The sequence below is a fragment of the Acinonyx jubatus genome, chromosome D1, assembly GCF_027475565.1.
Source record: "Acinonyx jubatus isolate Ajub_Pintada_27869175 chromosome D1, VMU_Ajub_asm_v1.0, whole genome shotgun sequence".
Classification (NCBI taxonomy): domain Eukaryota; kingdom Metazoa; phylum Chordata; class Mammalia; order Carnivora; family Felidae; genus Acinonyx; species Acinonyx jubatus.
The window spans coordinates 107,749,657-107,764,085 of NC_069390.1; the positions used below are offsets into that span (position 1 = coordinate 107,749,657).

Here is a 14,429-nt window from a genome sequence, read left to right on the forward strand (position 1 = left end):
TATAAATAAATATTTGATTACTGAGTCACAAATCATGACTGTAAAATTTAAAATGGGTAAGAACTGATGCCATTTAAAATATTTTCAGAGGAACACAACTAGAAATGTAAAATATTAGAATCAGTTTAACTGTGTTATACAGAGAATAGATCAAGGAATTAAATTTACTTAATATGCAGTTCAGAAAATAAATTCCTCATGATGAAACTTCCAGCATTGGTAAATTTCTGCATTCAATTGAATTCCTGCTGGGGATCCTGATGTCTCAAACTAGTAACTCTTTTAATTATTTATTTAATGTACCTGATGTCTAAACATTGAATGCTCAATATATTGAATGTAAAAATTTTTCCCCATTGGTGGAGAAAGGAAGAATTTTGTTGTAGACATTGATAGCAATCCAGATCTTTGCTTATATTATATATTTCTTCGCGCTGATCCTTCATTGTAACATGTAATAATCGTTTTTTATATTTGCCATATTTCTGCACCATTTACCTGGCGTACCACTAGAATACACTGACTTCTGAGTCCCTGTATAAAATGATAGTGGTATGCTCGATTTCCTTTATATTGATCTTGCTCATATTTCTTTTCATCCCTAAATTTGCGTATTTAGAATCACATGTTTTGAAAATTGCTATCCCAGTGCTAAATTTACCACTTAAGGCAGAAATTAGTAATTGTGGTACCAAAAGTACAATGAAGCTAAGCGGAACTTCTTCATCGTGCCGTTATTGAGAATATATATTGTGACGTTATGATACAGTGTGATGTCTGCATTGTATGCAGTGGGGCATCCTGTGCTATATTGAAATCACTTTACTCTTTAGCTATCTATTACAGCATATTGAACGGTGTTAAAAGTTTAAGCATAAATATATGCTTTTTGTCATTACTGAACTGGGCTAAAAACCCTTCCGGTTTTCTCCCCCCACCCCTGTTTACGCTAGTTTAGCCAGAAGAACCAAGATGAGTAATTATATAGGAACTTAGGAAATCACTTTAATTTAATTAATTGTATTATAGTTACCTATTTAAATGGTAAGATTTAAAAAATAGAACATTGATTGGAGGACAGTTCTCGTCATTCCCACAGACAAATAAAACGGTATAAACATTAGGTAACCATTGAGCAATGGAATCTCAAACATTTGAGATTACCAAGAAAGGCTAATGAAGAAACAAGGCTAGACAAAGACAGGAGAAATAATTTTATAGTTTCTGTTTTTTCCATAGCGCTCATTATGATAGAAGAAATACCACTTGAGTCCTTTTTGAGGGTTTTATATAAAAAAGTAGATAACAAGCACAAAGCTGTGTCAGGAAGTCCAATTATTTTTACCTCTTGAGTGTCATTTCTCTATTAATAGAATATTACCATTTTTACTGTTTAGTTCTTGTAAAAAAACTATTTTCTCCCAATTCCTGAGTCTTCCTTCAGTGAGAGATTCTCATGATTTTGGGGGCAACTGCTCATGTAGAACTTGGTCAAAGTTGACAAGTAGATTTCTTCTTTTAACCTTCAGCTTTTCTGTTAGGGTGGGTCAGTTGTTAGCTTGCAAAAGGGAAAACACCAGTATGTTAGTACCCTTCTGTATCCCCATGCCTCTTCCATCGCATCTCCAACAACATGTTTACTTTTGAAAATAGTAGAGTGTCCTGTTTGTCTTCAGTATAGAAACATTTTCATATTGCTTGTATTTGTTGTCATCTTCAAATGTGTGAAAGAAATTGATTATAGAAAAATGATTTTTATTTACACTTTGCCTAAGTATCAATTACAATACTAATGAATTTTATAATCAGAAGCTATTCTAAGGGAAAATTTTGACCTTAAAAAAATATATGGCTCACGTGCATGATAGTTGTACGTTAACCTGTTGTTCGGCCCGCCTTTTTGTATTCTCCATTCCCAACAGTATCTCTCTGTGACCTGCAAAGCCTAATCCCTTCAGGATAGGTGTTTCAGTCCTTTTATTTTTGTCTCTGCTATTTGCCTCTGTTTGCCAAAGTAACAAATAGAGTGGGCTAAAATCTAAATTTTATTGTCTTCACGGTTTTGTGGCTAGAAAATCTCAGATCTAGACATTAGCAGGGCAGGAGCCCCGCTGAAGGCAGTAGGAAAAGGTCTGTCTGTAGTTCATGATCTGGACAGCAATAACTTCCAGTCTTCACTTGTGCCTCCTTCGCGCATGTCTGTTCTGGTCCAAATCTCTCCTTTTATAACATCATTATTCCTGATAGACCCCACGCTTACTCCTCCATATGTCCTCATCTTAACCATTCCATCACAATGGATCCTAATTTCCTGCATTAGGTACTTCTGTAGTACTGGAACTTAGAAGTTCAACATATGAATTTGGTGCAACACAATCCAATCACAACACTTTACTAGCCCTAGATCCTCATTGTCTCATATCTGACCTCATCGACTGTTACTGACAGCCCTCAGTTGTACTCTTTTTTATCTCTGCCACACTGGACACCTAAGTAGACCATCTGGTCTGCAATTAATAGCAGTAGTGGAAACTAGGATCATGATATTAAACTGGTCTGTTACAAACGCATGCCTTTGATCGCAACTGTCCTAAATTCTCATCAGGGGTGGTCATTTACTATCCTCTGCAGTACTGTTTCTAATTTTTCATACTCTTTATAAAGGGATTATCTCTTACCCTTGCTACGTTATTCTCAACAGACTCATATTTTCAATGAAATAAAATGATAGAAGGTATCAGTATGAATGACTTCACCTTTTCTTCCACACCACTCTCCTACATAGTCCTTTTTCAAATGTTTTCTCCTTGGCCTCTTTTGTCTCTCCTACTCAGCTGGTCCCCATGTGTCAACAAAATTTCTATCCATTATTAATACGAATGTTGATAGTCTTTTGGAGGCTCTCCCTATCTAACTCATTTTCCTCTCATTTCCTATGTTCTGTTCAAATCCTTCTGGCCCAAGTTTTCACCGTGTAATTCTTCACTGACAATCATAACACCTTTATTGGCAATTAATTTGCTTCTCTAAGGAATCCATAACTTTTGTACCATGAACTGTGGTATTGGTTAATATCTCCTATCGTTGCAAATAAATCCTTTAGGTATATTAGAGCCACCAATGATGGCTCTGAATAAAACTCTTGTTACATAACAATTGAAAGATAACAAAATTTCGATTTGCCATTAAAAAGTAAGGTTATGTATACTTCTTTGTATTATGAATTATACTGGAAGAACTTTCGTATGTTGGATGGTGTCTTCAGCTTTTACATTGTATGCAAGCAGCGTTTATGAAATAAGTTATTGAATATATGTGAAATTGATAACATGGCAGAAGTAATTCATTGTGACAAACAGTAGAAAAATGATATCCTGGGTATATCATTCTTTATTTCAATTTGTCATACACACTTTTCCATCCAAAATATTTATCAAAGATGGACGCCTGGTGGCTCAGTCGTTGAGGCGTCCAACTTCAGCTCAGGTCATGATCTCGCAGTTTTGTGAGTTTGAGCCCCACATCGGGCTCTGTGCTGACAGCTCAGAGCCTGGAGCCTGCTTCAGATTCTGTGTCCCCCTCTCCTCTGCCCTCCCCGCCCATTGCTGTCTCTCTCCTCTCATGTCTCGCCAAAATGAATAAACGTTACAATATATTAAATACTTTAAATATTAAATATTTTTAAAAAATATTTATCAAGATACTACTGTGTGCTTGATACCAGATACTCAATAGGTATAGAAAACTGCAATTTACTATATAATTTTATTCGATAATTAATCCATTGATTGTATTTGGCGAGCATATTAACTTTTTATTTTATTTATTTTATTAAAAACATTTTTTTTAATGTGTTTACTAATTTTTGAGACAAGAGAGAAGACAGAGCATGAGGAGGGAGGGCAAGAGAGAGAGAGTGAGACACAGAATCTGAAACGGCTCCAGCTCTGAGCTGGCACACAGAACCCTGACAAGGCTTGAACTCATGAACTGTGAGATCATGACCTGAGCCAAAGTTGGATGCTCAACCGACTGAGCCACCCAGGTGCCCCATGACTTTCTTATCTTTAAATTAAAACAAAGGTTTATTATTTCTTGTAGACTTGCATCAATTACATATATTTGTGAACTTTCTAATTTTATCTTGAATATTTAATAATGCTTTTGCACACCTCTCTTCCTCTCCCCCCCATCTTGTTCCTCCTTAATTTTTTATTCAAGTATAATTAACACACAGTGTTATATTAGTTTCAGGTATATGATACAAATCAAAAATTCTGTACACTATGCAGTGCTGTCTTACAGGTGTATGCCTAACCCCCTGCACGTGGGTGTCAGCCCCCCTATCCCCCACTCACCCTTCCCTCTGGAAACCACCATTTCTCTATAGTTCAGAGTCTGTTTTGTTAGTTTGTCTGTTTTTTTTCCTTTGTTCATTTGTTTTTGTTTTGTGTATTTTTCGTAGTTTATTTATATTTTGAGAGAGACAGAGACAACACAAATGAGGGAAGGGCAGAGAGAGAAGGAGAAGGCAAATCCCAACGAGCTCCACACTGTCAGCACAGAGCCCAATTGCCAGACTCTTGAGCCACAAGATTATGACCTGAGCCAAAATCAAGAGTCAGACGCTTAACCAACTGACCTCCCAGTGCTCCCTGGTTTTTGTTTCTCAAGTTCTACATATGAGTGAAATCAAAGCATTTGGTCTTATTTTATGTGCACTGAGCATAATACTCCCTTCCAAGGTATATCCTTGCTGTTTGTAAGATGCTACACATTCATTCTTTTTTCAGCTAAGTATATTCCATTGTTATATATCCCATCTCCTTATCCATTCAATCTTGCAGGGACACTTGGGTGCTTCCTATACTTGGCTACTGTTAATAATGCTTGCAGTATACATAGGTCTATAACGTTCAAGGTTACGGTTTAAAATAAATCGAAAATTGTGTACTGTCGCAAATGGTCTAGTAATAACCGTACTCAGGACCATGTGTGCACTCATACTACTCTTGTCATAGTCCACACATTGAACCAGTCCTTATGTCAAGTCTGAGGATGGGAATCCCTATGGGGCTAGGAAAGTGACATATGGAAGTATTGAATCACTGTATCAATCACCTAAAACTAATGTAATACTGTATGTTAACTAACTAGACTTAAATAAACATTTTTTAAAAAGAAGAGTGAGGAGCGCTTGGGTGGCTCAGTCAGTTAAACATCCAACTCTTGATTTTGGCTCAGGTCATGATCTCACAGTTCATGAGTTTGAGCCGCACGTCTGACTTTGTGCTGACAACAGAAAGCCTGCTTAGGATTCTCTCTCTCTTTCTGTCTGCCTCTCCCCAGCTTTTGCTCTCTCTGTTTCTCTCTCCTCTCTCTCTCTCTCTTCTCTCACACATACACACACACAGAATAAACTAAAAAAATCAAATACAAATTTTAAATTTTTTAAAAAAGAAAAGTGATATAATCTAATGACCAGATGAGTGTCACTAACCAAAGGAGAATCAAACCTCATAGAAGAGTTTCATAAACTGGGCTTAATTAAACGTGATCATGTCCATCCTAACGCCCTCCTTATTCTGCCCAAGCTGTCGAGACTCTGGAAATAGAGCAAATCTTTCCTTTTGATTTGTGTACATTTTAGTGTCTTGAATCTAGAGGCTACTTCTGAAATTCACTGAAGTTACCAAAGATTGAATAATTAGCCCTTTCTCTCATTCACTATTATTAGAGTCATTATAACCCTTTGCAGTGAAAAGTACAAAATGTACCAACGGTTGGCTATACAAACTTTTCCGGGCAACATTATCCTATCAGGACAGTATCCTTAAAGAGGAGATGTGTGAATTCACATGCAGTGGCACATAGAGCGAATTACCCAGGCATCATCTTTTCATTTAAGGAGCATGCACATGATTAAATTTCACAGCTAAAAATTCATCCTTAAAACTTAAACTGTAGCAGAATAATGGATTTTATTTATAGCGTCAACTTGAGTGACAAGTAGGACCCATCAGTATTGTTTCTATTCTTATAATTCAGGGAACACTCCGAAATATTTCCTAAGGAAAAAACAAAGAAATATATGGAGAAAAAAAGGAAGAAACAGCCTTTCTGATGTAAGAACAGACTCCAGATAAAATACAGACATTTTCTTACATCCACTATGGTGCTAAAACCACTAGGCTGGAAAATGCCTTAGTTGTGGGGTGATTGGTGTCAATCAAATACTTCATTCTTATGTAGCAGCCATTTATCGTACTGCATAACTCATTTAATTTTGGTAGTGTTCGTTCTACATTTTTATGCAGTTGGAATTGGTACTACATTTTGTAATTGCAGGAAGGGCTTATCTTTCCTGTACAAGAATTCAGAATTTTAGCTTTGTAATAGCTTATTGAAATATTCAATATTTTATTATGTTGTTATTATGGTACCTTCAGTGCTCAGTCTTTACACGTGCCTGTGATGTATTGGAGTCATCAAGCCAGGCGAAGTAGATGGGGTCTCATCTCCCCTGCCACAGATGAAGACGACCGAGCGACCAACTGCACCTTGGAGACTGTGTTTTTTCGGTGTGGCATATACAGCTTCACACTTCTGTCCCTGGTGAAGAAGTATGTGAGCTTCATTACCCTCTTTTTTAATATAGATTTTGTTAACATACTGATAACATTCACCTTATAAAGTGTTCTATAACTCTGGGTCTAAGTGCTCTCTTGTCTAGCAAAACAGTGGGACGCAGTAATAGAAATGAGAGATAGCTAATGTCCAGAAAAAGGCAAGAGCTCTGATAAGGGCCCTTGCCCTGTTTTTATTAGGATCAAAGCTTACAAACTTGCATGGGACATGCAACAAAGGACAAATAGTCTGTGGAACATGAACTTGTGACTAGGGAAAGGGGGTCTGAAGATACTATAGTTAGGGTTTTGGTAATGCAAAAAACAAAATCCAGGCGTCGCAGTCGGGAGGAGGGTTGTTTACAGCGGACATGAGGCAGCACCTCTGTTTACCTTAGCTAGCCTAGGGGATGAGACAGGGGGAAATAACCTCAGGGTTGACAAGGCACCTTTTCTTTTGTTAACCATCTCCGCTCTGGGCTGCTTTGCCTGCAGCGCAGCGGTCCATAGTCCAATTCACCAATTTACCTAACCTGGCCCTATCCTTGAAAGCAGCTTTCTGCCATAGTACTAAATTGGGGTGCTTCCACCCTGAACATCTAATCTTGTTTATTTCATATACCTATGTATTGGGCACCTTTGTGCCGTTCCTATTTTAGGCCTTTGCCCCTCCCTCTCTATTTTGGGGCTCTGCACCCTCTCTATTTGGGGTGCCTTTGCACCTCCCTATTCCTGGCACCTTTGTGCCTCCCTATTCTCTGAGGGTGTCTTTTGCACCCCCTATTCTTGGGGTGCCAATCTGGTTTACCCAACTCAGGTGTGAGCATTTTATGGTTTTTGTATTTCCTTTATGCCTTTGTTAAACGCAATTTGTCAGCCCGGGGGATTCCTAAGGTATCCCCACATATAAACCTGACAGCTGGTGACTTTAGTAATTGAATTAGTATTCAAATTTTTGACCATCTCTGTCTAATTCCTTGAACATTTTATCTTCAAACAGCTTCAAAAGAAATACTGTACTATTAGCAGTCACTTCCCACTTCCCTTCCCTCTCCATGGCATCTGACGGACTTCCAATTCTTCTCTATATAACTCCTAATTTGGACATTCATATACATGAGTCAGTATATATGCCAGCAATGCCTTTTGTGTCTGCTTCTGGCTTAGCATAAAGATCTAAAAGGTATCCCATGTTGTGTATTATCAGAACTCCATTCGTTTTTATATGCTGAATGATATTCTATTGTATGATGTGCTTGCACAACGTTTTGCTTATCATTTCCTCAATTGAGTCATTTTGGTTTCCTTTTTTTTTTTTTTTGGCCACTATAAACACTGCTGCTTTGAGCATTCATGTACAAGCTTTGATGTGAACACATGTTTTCAATTCTCTTGAGTACATACCTAGGAAAACATTGCTGGCTCATATTTAACTATGTAGCTTTTTGAGGAACCACCACACTGTTGCCCAGAGCAGCTGCACCACCTTGCATCTGACCAGCAATGAGGGTTCCAATATCTACACATCCTAGCCAACACTTGTTATTTTTTTCCCTCTGAATGCCATGTATATTTTTAAATGTTTATTTATTTTTTGAAGAGACAAAGACAGGCAGACTGGAGGGGCAGAGAGAACAGAATCCGAAGCAGGCTTCCACGCCGTGCTGTCAGCACAGAGCCCAACGCAGGGCTCGAACTCACGAACTGGGAATCATGACCTGAGCCAAAGTCGGACGCTTAAACTGACTGAGCCACCCAGGTGTCCCTTAAATACCATGTCTGAAAGGACAGTGTGCAGTAGTCATCAAATATTTATCATGCACCTTAATTTTTATGGCAACATTCTAGGATACTCTACCTTTCTATGTATTATTGTCACTAACAAGTAGAAATAAGAAAAATATAAAGGAGACTGGAAGATTTGGAAGTGAGTTAATGACCTTGGGGTTACCTTCAACCCATACAGGATGGAGCTAGTGGATATATGCTTTTGCCTGCCTTTCCCTAGACAGAGAGCATTCCCTATACCTTCTAGGAGGAACCCCTGCAAAGTCCAGTCCACACGGCTCACAGGAGTGTGATCTTGAGATGTAACCTTACATTATTCTTTCCTCCTTCTCAGTTTCATTCCCTTTTTCACTCCTGACCCTGGTATCGTCTTCCAAACAAACCACCTACACCTAAGACCTTATCTCAGACTCTAGAGAAAGGCAGACAAAAGCATATATCCACTAGCTCCGTCCTATGTGGTTGGAAGGTTACCCCAAGGTATTATCTCCTCTCACTTCCACTGCTCTAACTCACCCCAGTAAAACCCACAGCAGTAAGAAACTGCAGCAAAAAGTCAAACAAACATACAACACGGATAGTGAGAGATAGCAATGCAGATTGATCTAAGAGCTTCTAGAACTCCACAATCAATGGCATGAACTCCATCATGGGCCCAGAAGCTGCAAGTGGAGCACTGGAGGACTGGTAACATGAGGCATGTAACATGGCTGCTTCCACAGCACAAAGGAAAACCTGACACCCAAATATCACATAAAACAATGGATTTCAAGTATTTTTTCCCTTATAAACAACAGTAAGAAAAAATATATCATGATTCTATTGGGCATACAGAGACAAAAGTTTATTAAACTGTATACCCTTACTGTGTACCAAGCAATAGAATATTTTCTATTCTGTACTATGCTGTTATTTTGTGCTTAATTTAAAACATGCCATTCATAACTCTCTAAATTATTTTTGAAATTAACCCATAGTTTGGAAAACACTGGCTGAAAAGATAAAATTAAACTGATTTTTCAAATAATTAAAAAATGCTTAATAGTATAATTAAAATCAATGTGCTCTGTGCCCCCTACCAGGAAATTTTTAGACATAAAAGGTCGATATTCTCAAGTCACTGAAACAGTAGACTGAATTCTTAAGAAATTACAAAACAGGGTTGCCTGGGTTCATGTTCATGGTTCTGAATTTCATCTGTCAGTGTTTCAGAATCTATAAATGGGTAGAGAACATCTAGCTCCATAAGAGAACGAACAGGGTGGGAACACAGAAGGGCCGAATAATCGGAGGCTGTGTCTCCTGTTTTCCCTTGCTGTTTTGTTTCCGCTGTCCCAATAATGTGTAGGACAGTGAGAGGACATGTACGCACATCTTCAAGTACATGCATTACAATCACAGCCAGGTGTTGTGCTTATCCTTAAGCGGGCTGTGTCGTATCGCAGATCCTTTGCATATTTATGTTTTGTTCAGGGTTATGTTTTGACTTGTCAATTCTAAGCTTCTTTTTCCCTCTTGTAAGAAGACGTGTTTGGTCTCTTAGAGCAAGCTCTATTATTGTAACACCTTTCAGAAAAGAGAAAATTACCTGTAATTTTTATGCTATGAAGGTGTATCATAATAATTCAACCACCCACCTTACCCTCCAAATCAAATGGTGATTTTTTTTTTTTAAAGAGAAACTATTTGTTCTTTCCTATTTCTTCATGTTTCTCGGAGAGAAATAGAGCTCGCAATCGGGAAATCCCACCAACTTCTGTGAGCTCTGGCTAGTGCCTCTTGTTACTGTCAGCTATTGTGATTTAAGAATATCATTGTTGGGCTGCTGGGGTTCTCAGTTGGTTAAGCATCCAACTTGCTTAGGTCATGATCTCAGGTTTGTGAGTTTGAGCCCCACATGGGCTCTGTGCTGATAGCTCAGCCGGAGCCTGCTTTGGATTCTTGTCTCCCTCTCTCTCCTGCCCCTCCCCCACGATATGCTCTTCCTGTCTCTGTCTCTGTCTCTGTCTTTCTCCTCTCTCAAAAATAAACATTAAAAAAAAAAGATTTCATTGTCACGGGAATCCACAGCACAGCGGTTGTAACACATTCTGATACAAGGCACTGTAGGGGTAAATGAACAAGAGAGGGATAGGAACCCTCACATCAGCCACAACCTTTCCATAGGGTCTTTTGCAATTACAAACACCACCTTTGCTAGTGTAGACAGCCCCTTCTAAAGCTCACCCCCACCTCCCAAGCACCCTATAATCTGTCTCATGGAATATAACACATGTGACATGGGCACACATGAAACACACACACCACGAATCTTTCGGTTACCTATTAGTATTAAGTCTCACAAAATCCCAGTTGTAATTGAATATCGTCCACATTATTGTAGGAAAAAAACACAGGGACTGCTGGGTGGGGGGAAGCTTCTTTTGCCATCTGTCGCTGGATGTCTCTGCACCTGGGTTCACAACTGTTCCCAAGAAGCGCCTTTAGAAGTAACCCGTAGGTAACAGTTGCCTTCTTCATGTTACACTAGAGCTTCTATGATAACAGTTCTGAAGCTGATTTCATGTGATGTTACATGATGTCCGTATGATACCTAATTTGGTAAGAGGTAACTTTAGGGAATTGCTGTCCTTATGCATGAGTGCTTAGCATCTTCAAGAGTCTGACAATCTCAAGGTTCAGAATTTAACTTTTCAAACCCAGTATTCCCACATCTATTAATTCATAAAACATCTTTTAAAAGCAAGAAAGACAGTGATTATTTTCATAGCTCAGTATGGAAAACAGGGTTCTAAACAAATGCCATCTGTGGTTTTGCCTGATACCTTGCCATTGCTTTTTCTATCGATGTTTTTTATTCTCTAAGTTCCCTTGAAGAACTTTGTCATCCCTTCAAACAACAAACCTTCCTCTCCTGGATAATTTCTTTATTGTACCACCATTGTCTCCTTTAGTGATATTAGCTGTAAACTACAGGATCATGGCTATTCACATATGCAAATTTAAGAAGTCCCCATATCAATTCTTGATTCTTGTGCTATGATTCACTTGGTGTGTAAGTGTGGTTTTTCTTCCTCCAGAGGAATGATCTCCTGTTCCTTTCCTTTGCCCATCTACCATTTGAATCACCGTGAAGAGTGAGTTGGGTGCGGGAAAGGGTGAGGTGTCTAAAAACCGCTGGAGTAGTTATACCTAGACGTAGATGTGCATCTGGTTATTAGCCTACTTCCCTGATTATAATCTTCATTTCTCCATTCAAATATTATCATCTATCATTTTTTAGTAGGATGGGGGGGAATAGTAGTTGGGGAGTGTTTCACTATTCATCAACAATATGTGAGAACATATGTCAATTGTAATTTTCTGTAGTCCTCTCAGCAACCCCATAAATGTATGCCTTGCTTTTCTCACTTTACAAATAGGCGCACATAAATGAACTGACTGCCCCACTCACATGCTAGCAAATGGCAAGCCAGAAATCAATATGTAGGTCATTTTAGCACATAGCTTTTGTTCCTCACTGGCTGCTGCTCCCATTTTGCTCTCCTCATACAAGCCGGTGCTGATGGCTTCCAGATTTCAGGACTTCCACGCAGGTTCTGCTTACCAACGTTCTGAACCTGAGCCTAAAAGAAAACACTTTGTTCCAAATCTTAACTGTGGGACTAAAGATGGAACTCCCATGCATTTCTCTAACAGATGTTGATGAGGACTATCAAAATAATTGAAAATATCCAATTTTTAAAACAAAGGACTAAAAAAGGGTATAACGGAATTACATGAGATGGGAATACATAATTTCCGGGCGCAAAGAGAGCCCTTTGACTGTTGTTTAGTGCAGAACCACAGTAGCATTTAAGGAATGCCGAGGAAATTATTGGAAAAACAGAAATTGTTATCTCAAATGCAAGACCACACCGAGACCCATGGGGCAAAATTGCAAATGTAGTTTGTTCTGAGAAGAAGCTGGGTGCATATTAAGACAGTCTTCATGCATGGTTAATTATTATTTATTGAGTATCTGTTGTGTACAAATGGGTAACTTGTTAAGACAGAAGTTGCTATGAAGTAAACACTGATTACTCTTATGCCATGTCTTCAAAAGCATTTTAAATATAAAATTTCAATCCACTGAAATACTGAACATGTAGCAAAAAAAAAACCAAGAATAATTAAAATAAATTATTGTTATGCATTTAAATCGTTTAAAAATGGGGATGCATCTTAATGAGTGATAAAATACACAGTGATAATAATAAAATGGCTAAATATTAAAATACATAGTTTTTTTTGAAAGTCAAAAACAAATTAGACAAAACGCTTCTCATTTATTTTAAAAAGTGTATGTTTTGTGGGTCCTTGTGCTCAGTCAGTTGGGCATCTGACTTCGGCTTGGGTCATGATCTTGCAGGTCCGTGAGTTTCGAGCCCATGCTCGGGCTCTGTGCTGACAGCTCAGAGCCTGGAGCCTGCTTCAGATCTGTCTCTATCTCTCTACTCCACTTCCCTGTGCTATGTCCTCTCTCTCTCAAAAATAAAATAAAAACAAATTTTTTAAAATTTTGTGTGTATATGTGTTTTATACATATCTACATACATTACCCAAGACTGTTGTGGAGGTTAGTAACTAAAGACCTCTTTTAATGTACACGTGCCATTTAAATTAAAATACAAGACTAAATAATTTTTAATTTGAATATTGTGCTGTGGTATTTTCTGTCCCCACTTACTTGACTATGTAAAAGAACAGAATCTTTGCCAAAGAGGCAATGCCTCCTCTCCTGTGTACATAGTCAGTTACATGTATTGAATTTAACTTATTTTTTTCTCTCCTTCCAAATCTAATCATTTTTATTCTTTTTTCCTCCTTTATGAAACAGTGTTTTTAGCTTTTTAAATAATTTTATACCAAGGGGATTTAGACAAGCAAACGTAACAAAATACAACAAAATATTTTCGGAAATCTTTTTGGAAGTGTCAATGTGGAAACTTAATTTAAAATTGCAGAGGTATAAGACAAAGAAAATCCCATCATTAGTCCACTTTTGACAACTAAAGTAACTCAATAAAGTATGGTTTGTGATGAGATGTAATAGCCTCTTTCCCAAGGACTGTAAAAAATGAGCTCTGCCCCAACCCCCACCGTCTGTGTGATGACTGATTTACAATCTTTAAATTTTGGGGAATTCCTAGAAGCCACTGTATCACTTCAGTGATACAGATTCCTCACTTGCTCTTCCAACAGCTCATAAAACAAGATCATTATATGACATGGCAAGGAAAACTCTTCTACTCAATACCTTTCATAAGCATTCTTTGAAATGCCTAAGAAAATAATAAGGTCACAAAGATAAGGGTGGAAAGTGGTATACAAAAATCAAAGTTTCATTGTTCAAGGAAGGTAACAGATCGACAATTAAAAATATATATATATATTCATTTTGATGAACACACAGGAAGACATCTGCTAAAGAAAGTTTCCAAAAGGTTTTTATATCCCTCCTCAACTTGTTTTCAGTGCCTTTTCTTTTTTAGTGAAAGCAAACTGTATCCTCCCCCCCCCACCCATCCCCCCCCCCCCCTCAAAGCCCCCCCGCTCCGCCCTCACCCCCCCACTACCCCCTCCTCCGCTTAACACAATAATGGATAATGGCTAGGTATACTCATGATTTAATAACATTGTATATTGTACATGCAAAGTTTTCTTGGTAGTTCATTTCTGTCCTAGTTTCTAAATTAGAACATGATTCATCTAAGATTGGGGTGGATTCTTAAACTAAGGACTTTTAAAAGAGGTAACTTTTTAGTTTTCAGAATATTATATTACACTCTGGAATTTTGTATCCAACTCTGGGCATGTTGGTAGACTGAATCCATTTTGGAGAGACAAACGGTAGTGCCTCTATGTGTGAAAACACTCCTCGAGAGTAGTCTTTGAAATGGAGAAAATCCTGCATAAATGAATATGATGTGAAGAACAAAGGTATAAAAAAAAATTAACGCTTTCCCTGATCTC

General features: G+C 38.1%; 1 protein-coding gene across 2 annotated transcripts in view; it reads left to right on the top strand.

The window, feature by feature from the left end:
- The window catches only part of GUCY1A2 (guanylate cyclase 1 soluble subunit alpha 2), a 318,707-nt gene that overhangs the window by 234,612 nt on the left and 69,666 nt on the right, over window positions 1–14,429 (top strand). The gene's annotated exons all lie outside the window — the stretch shown is intronic.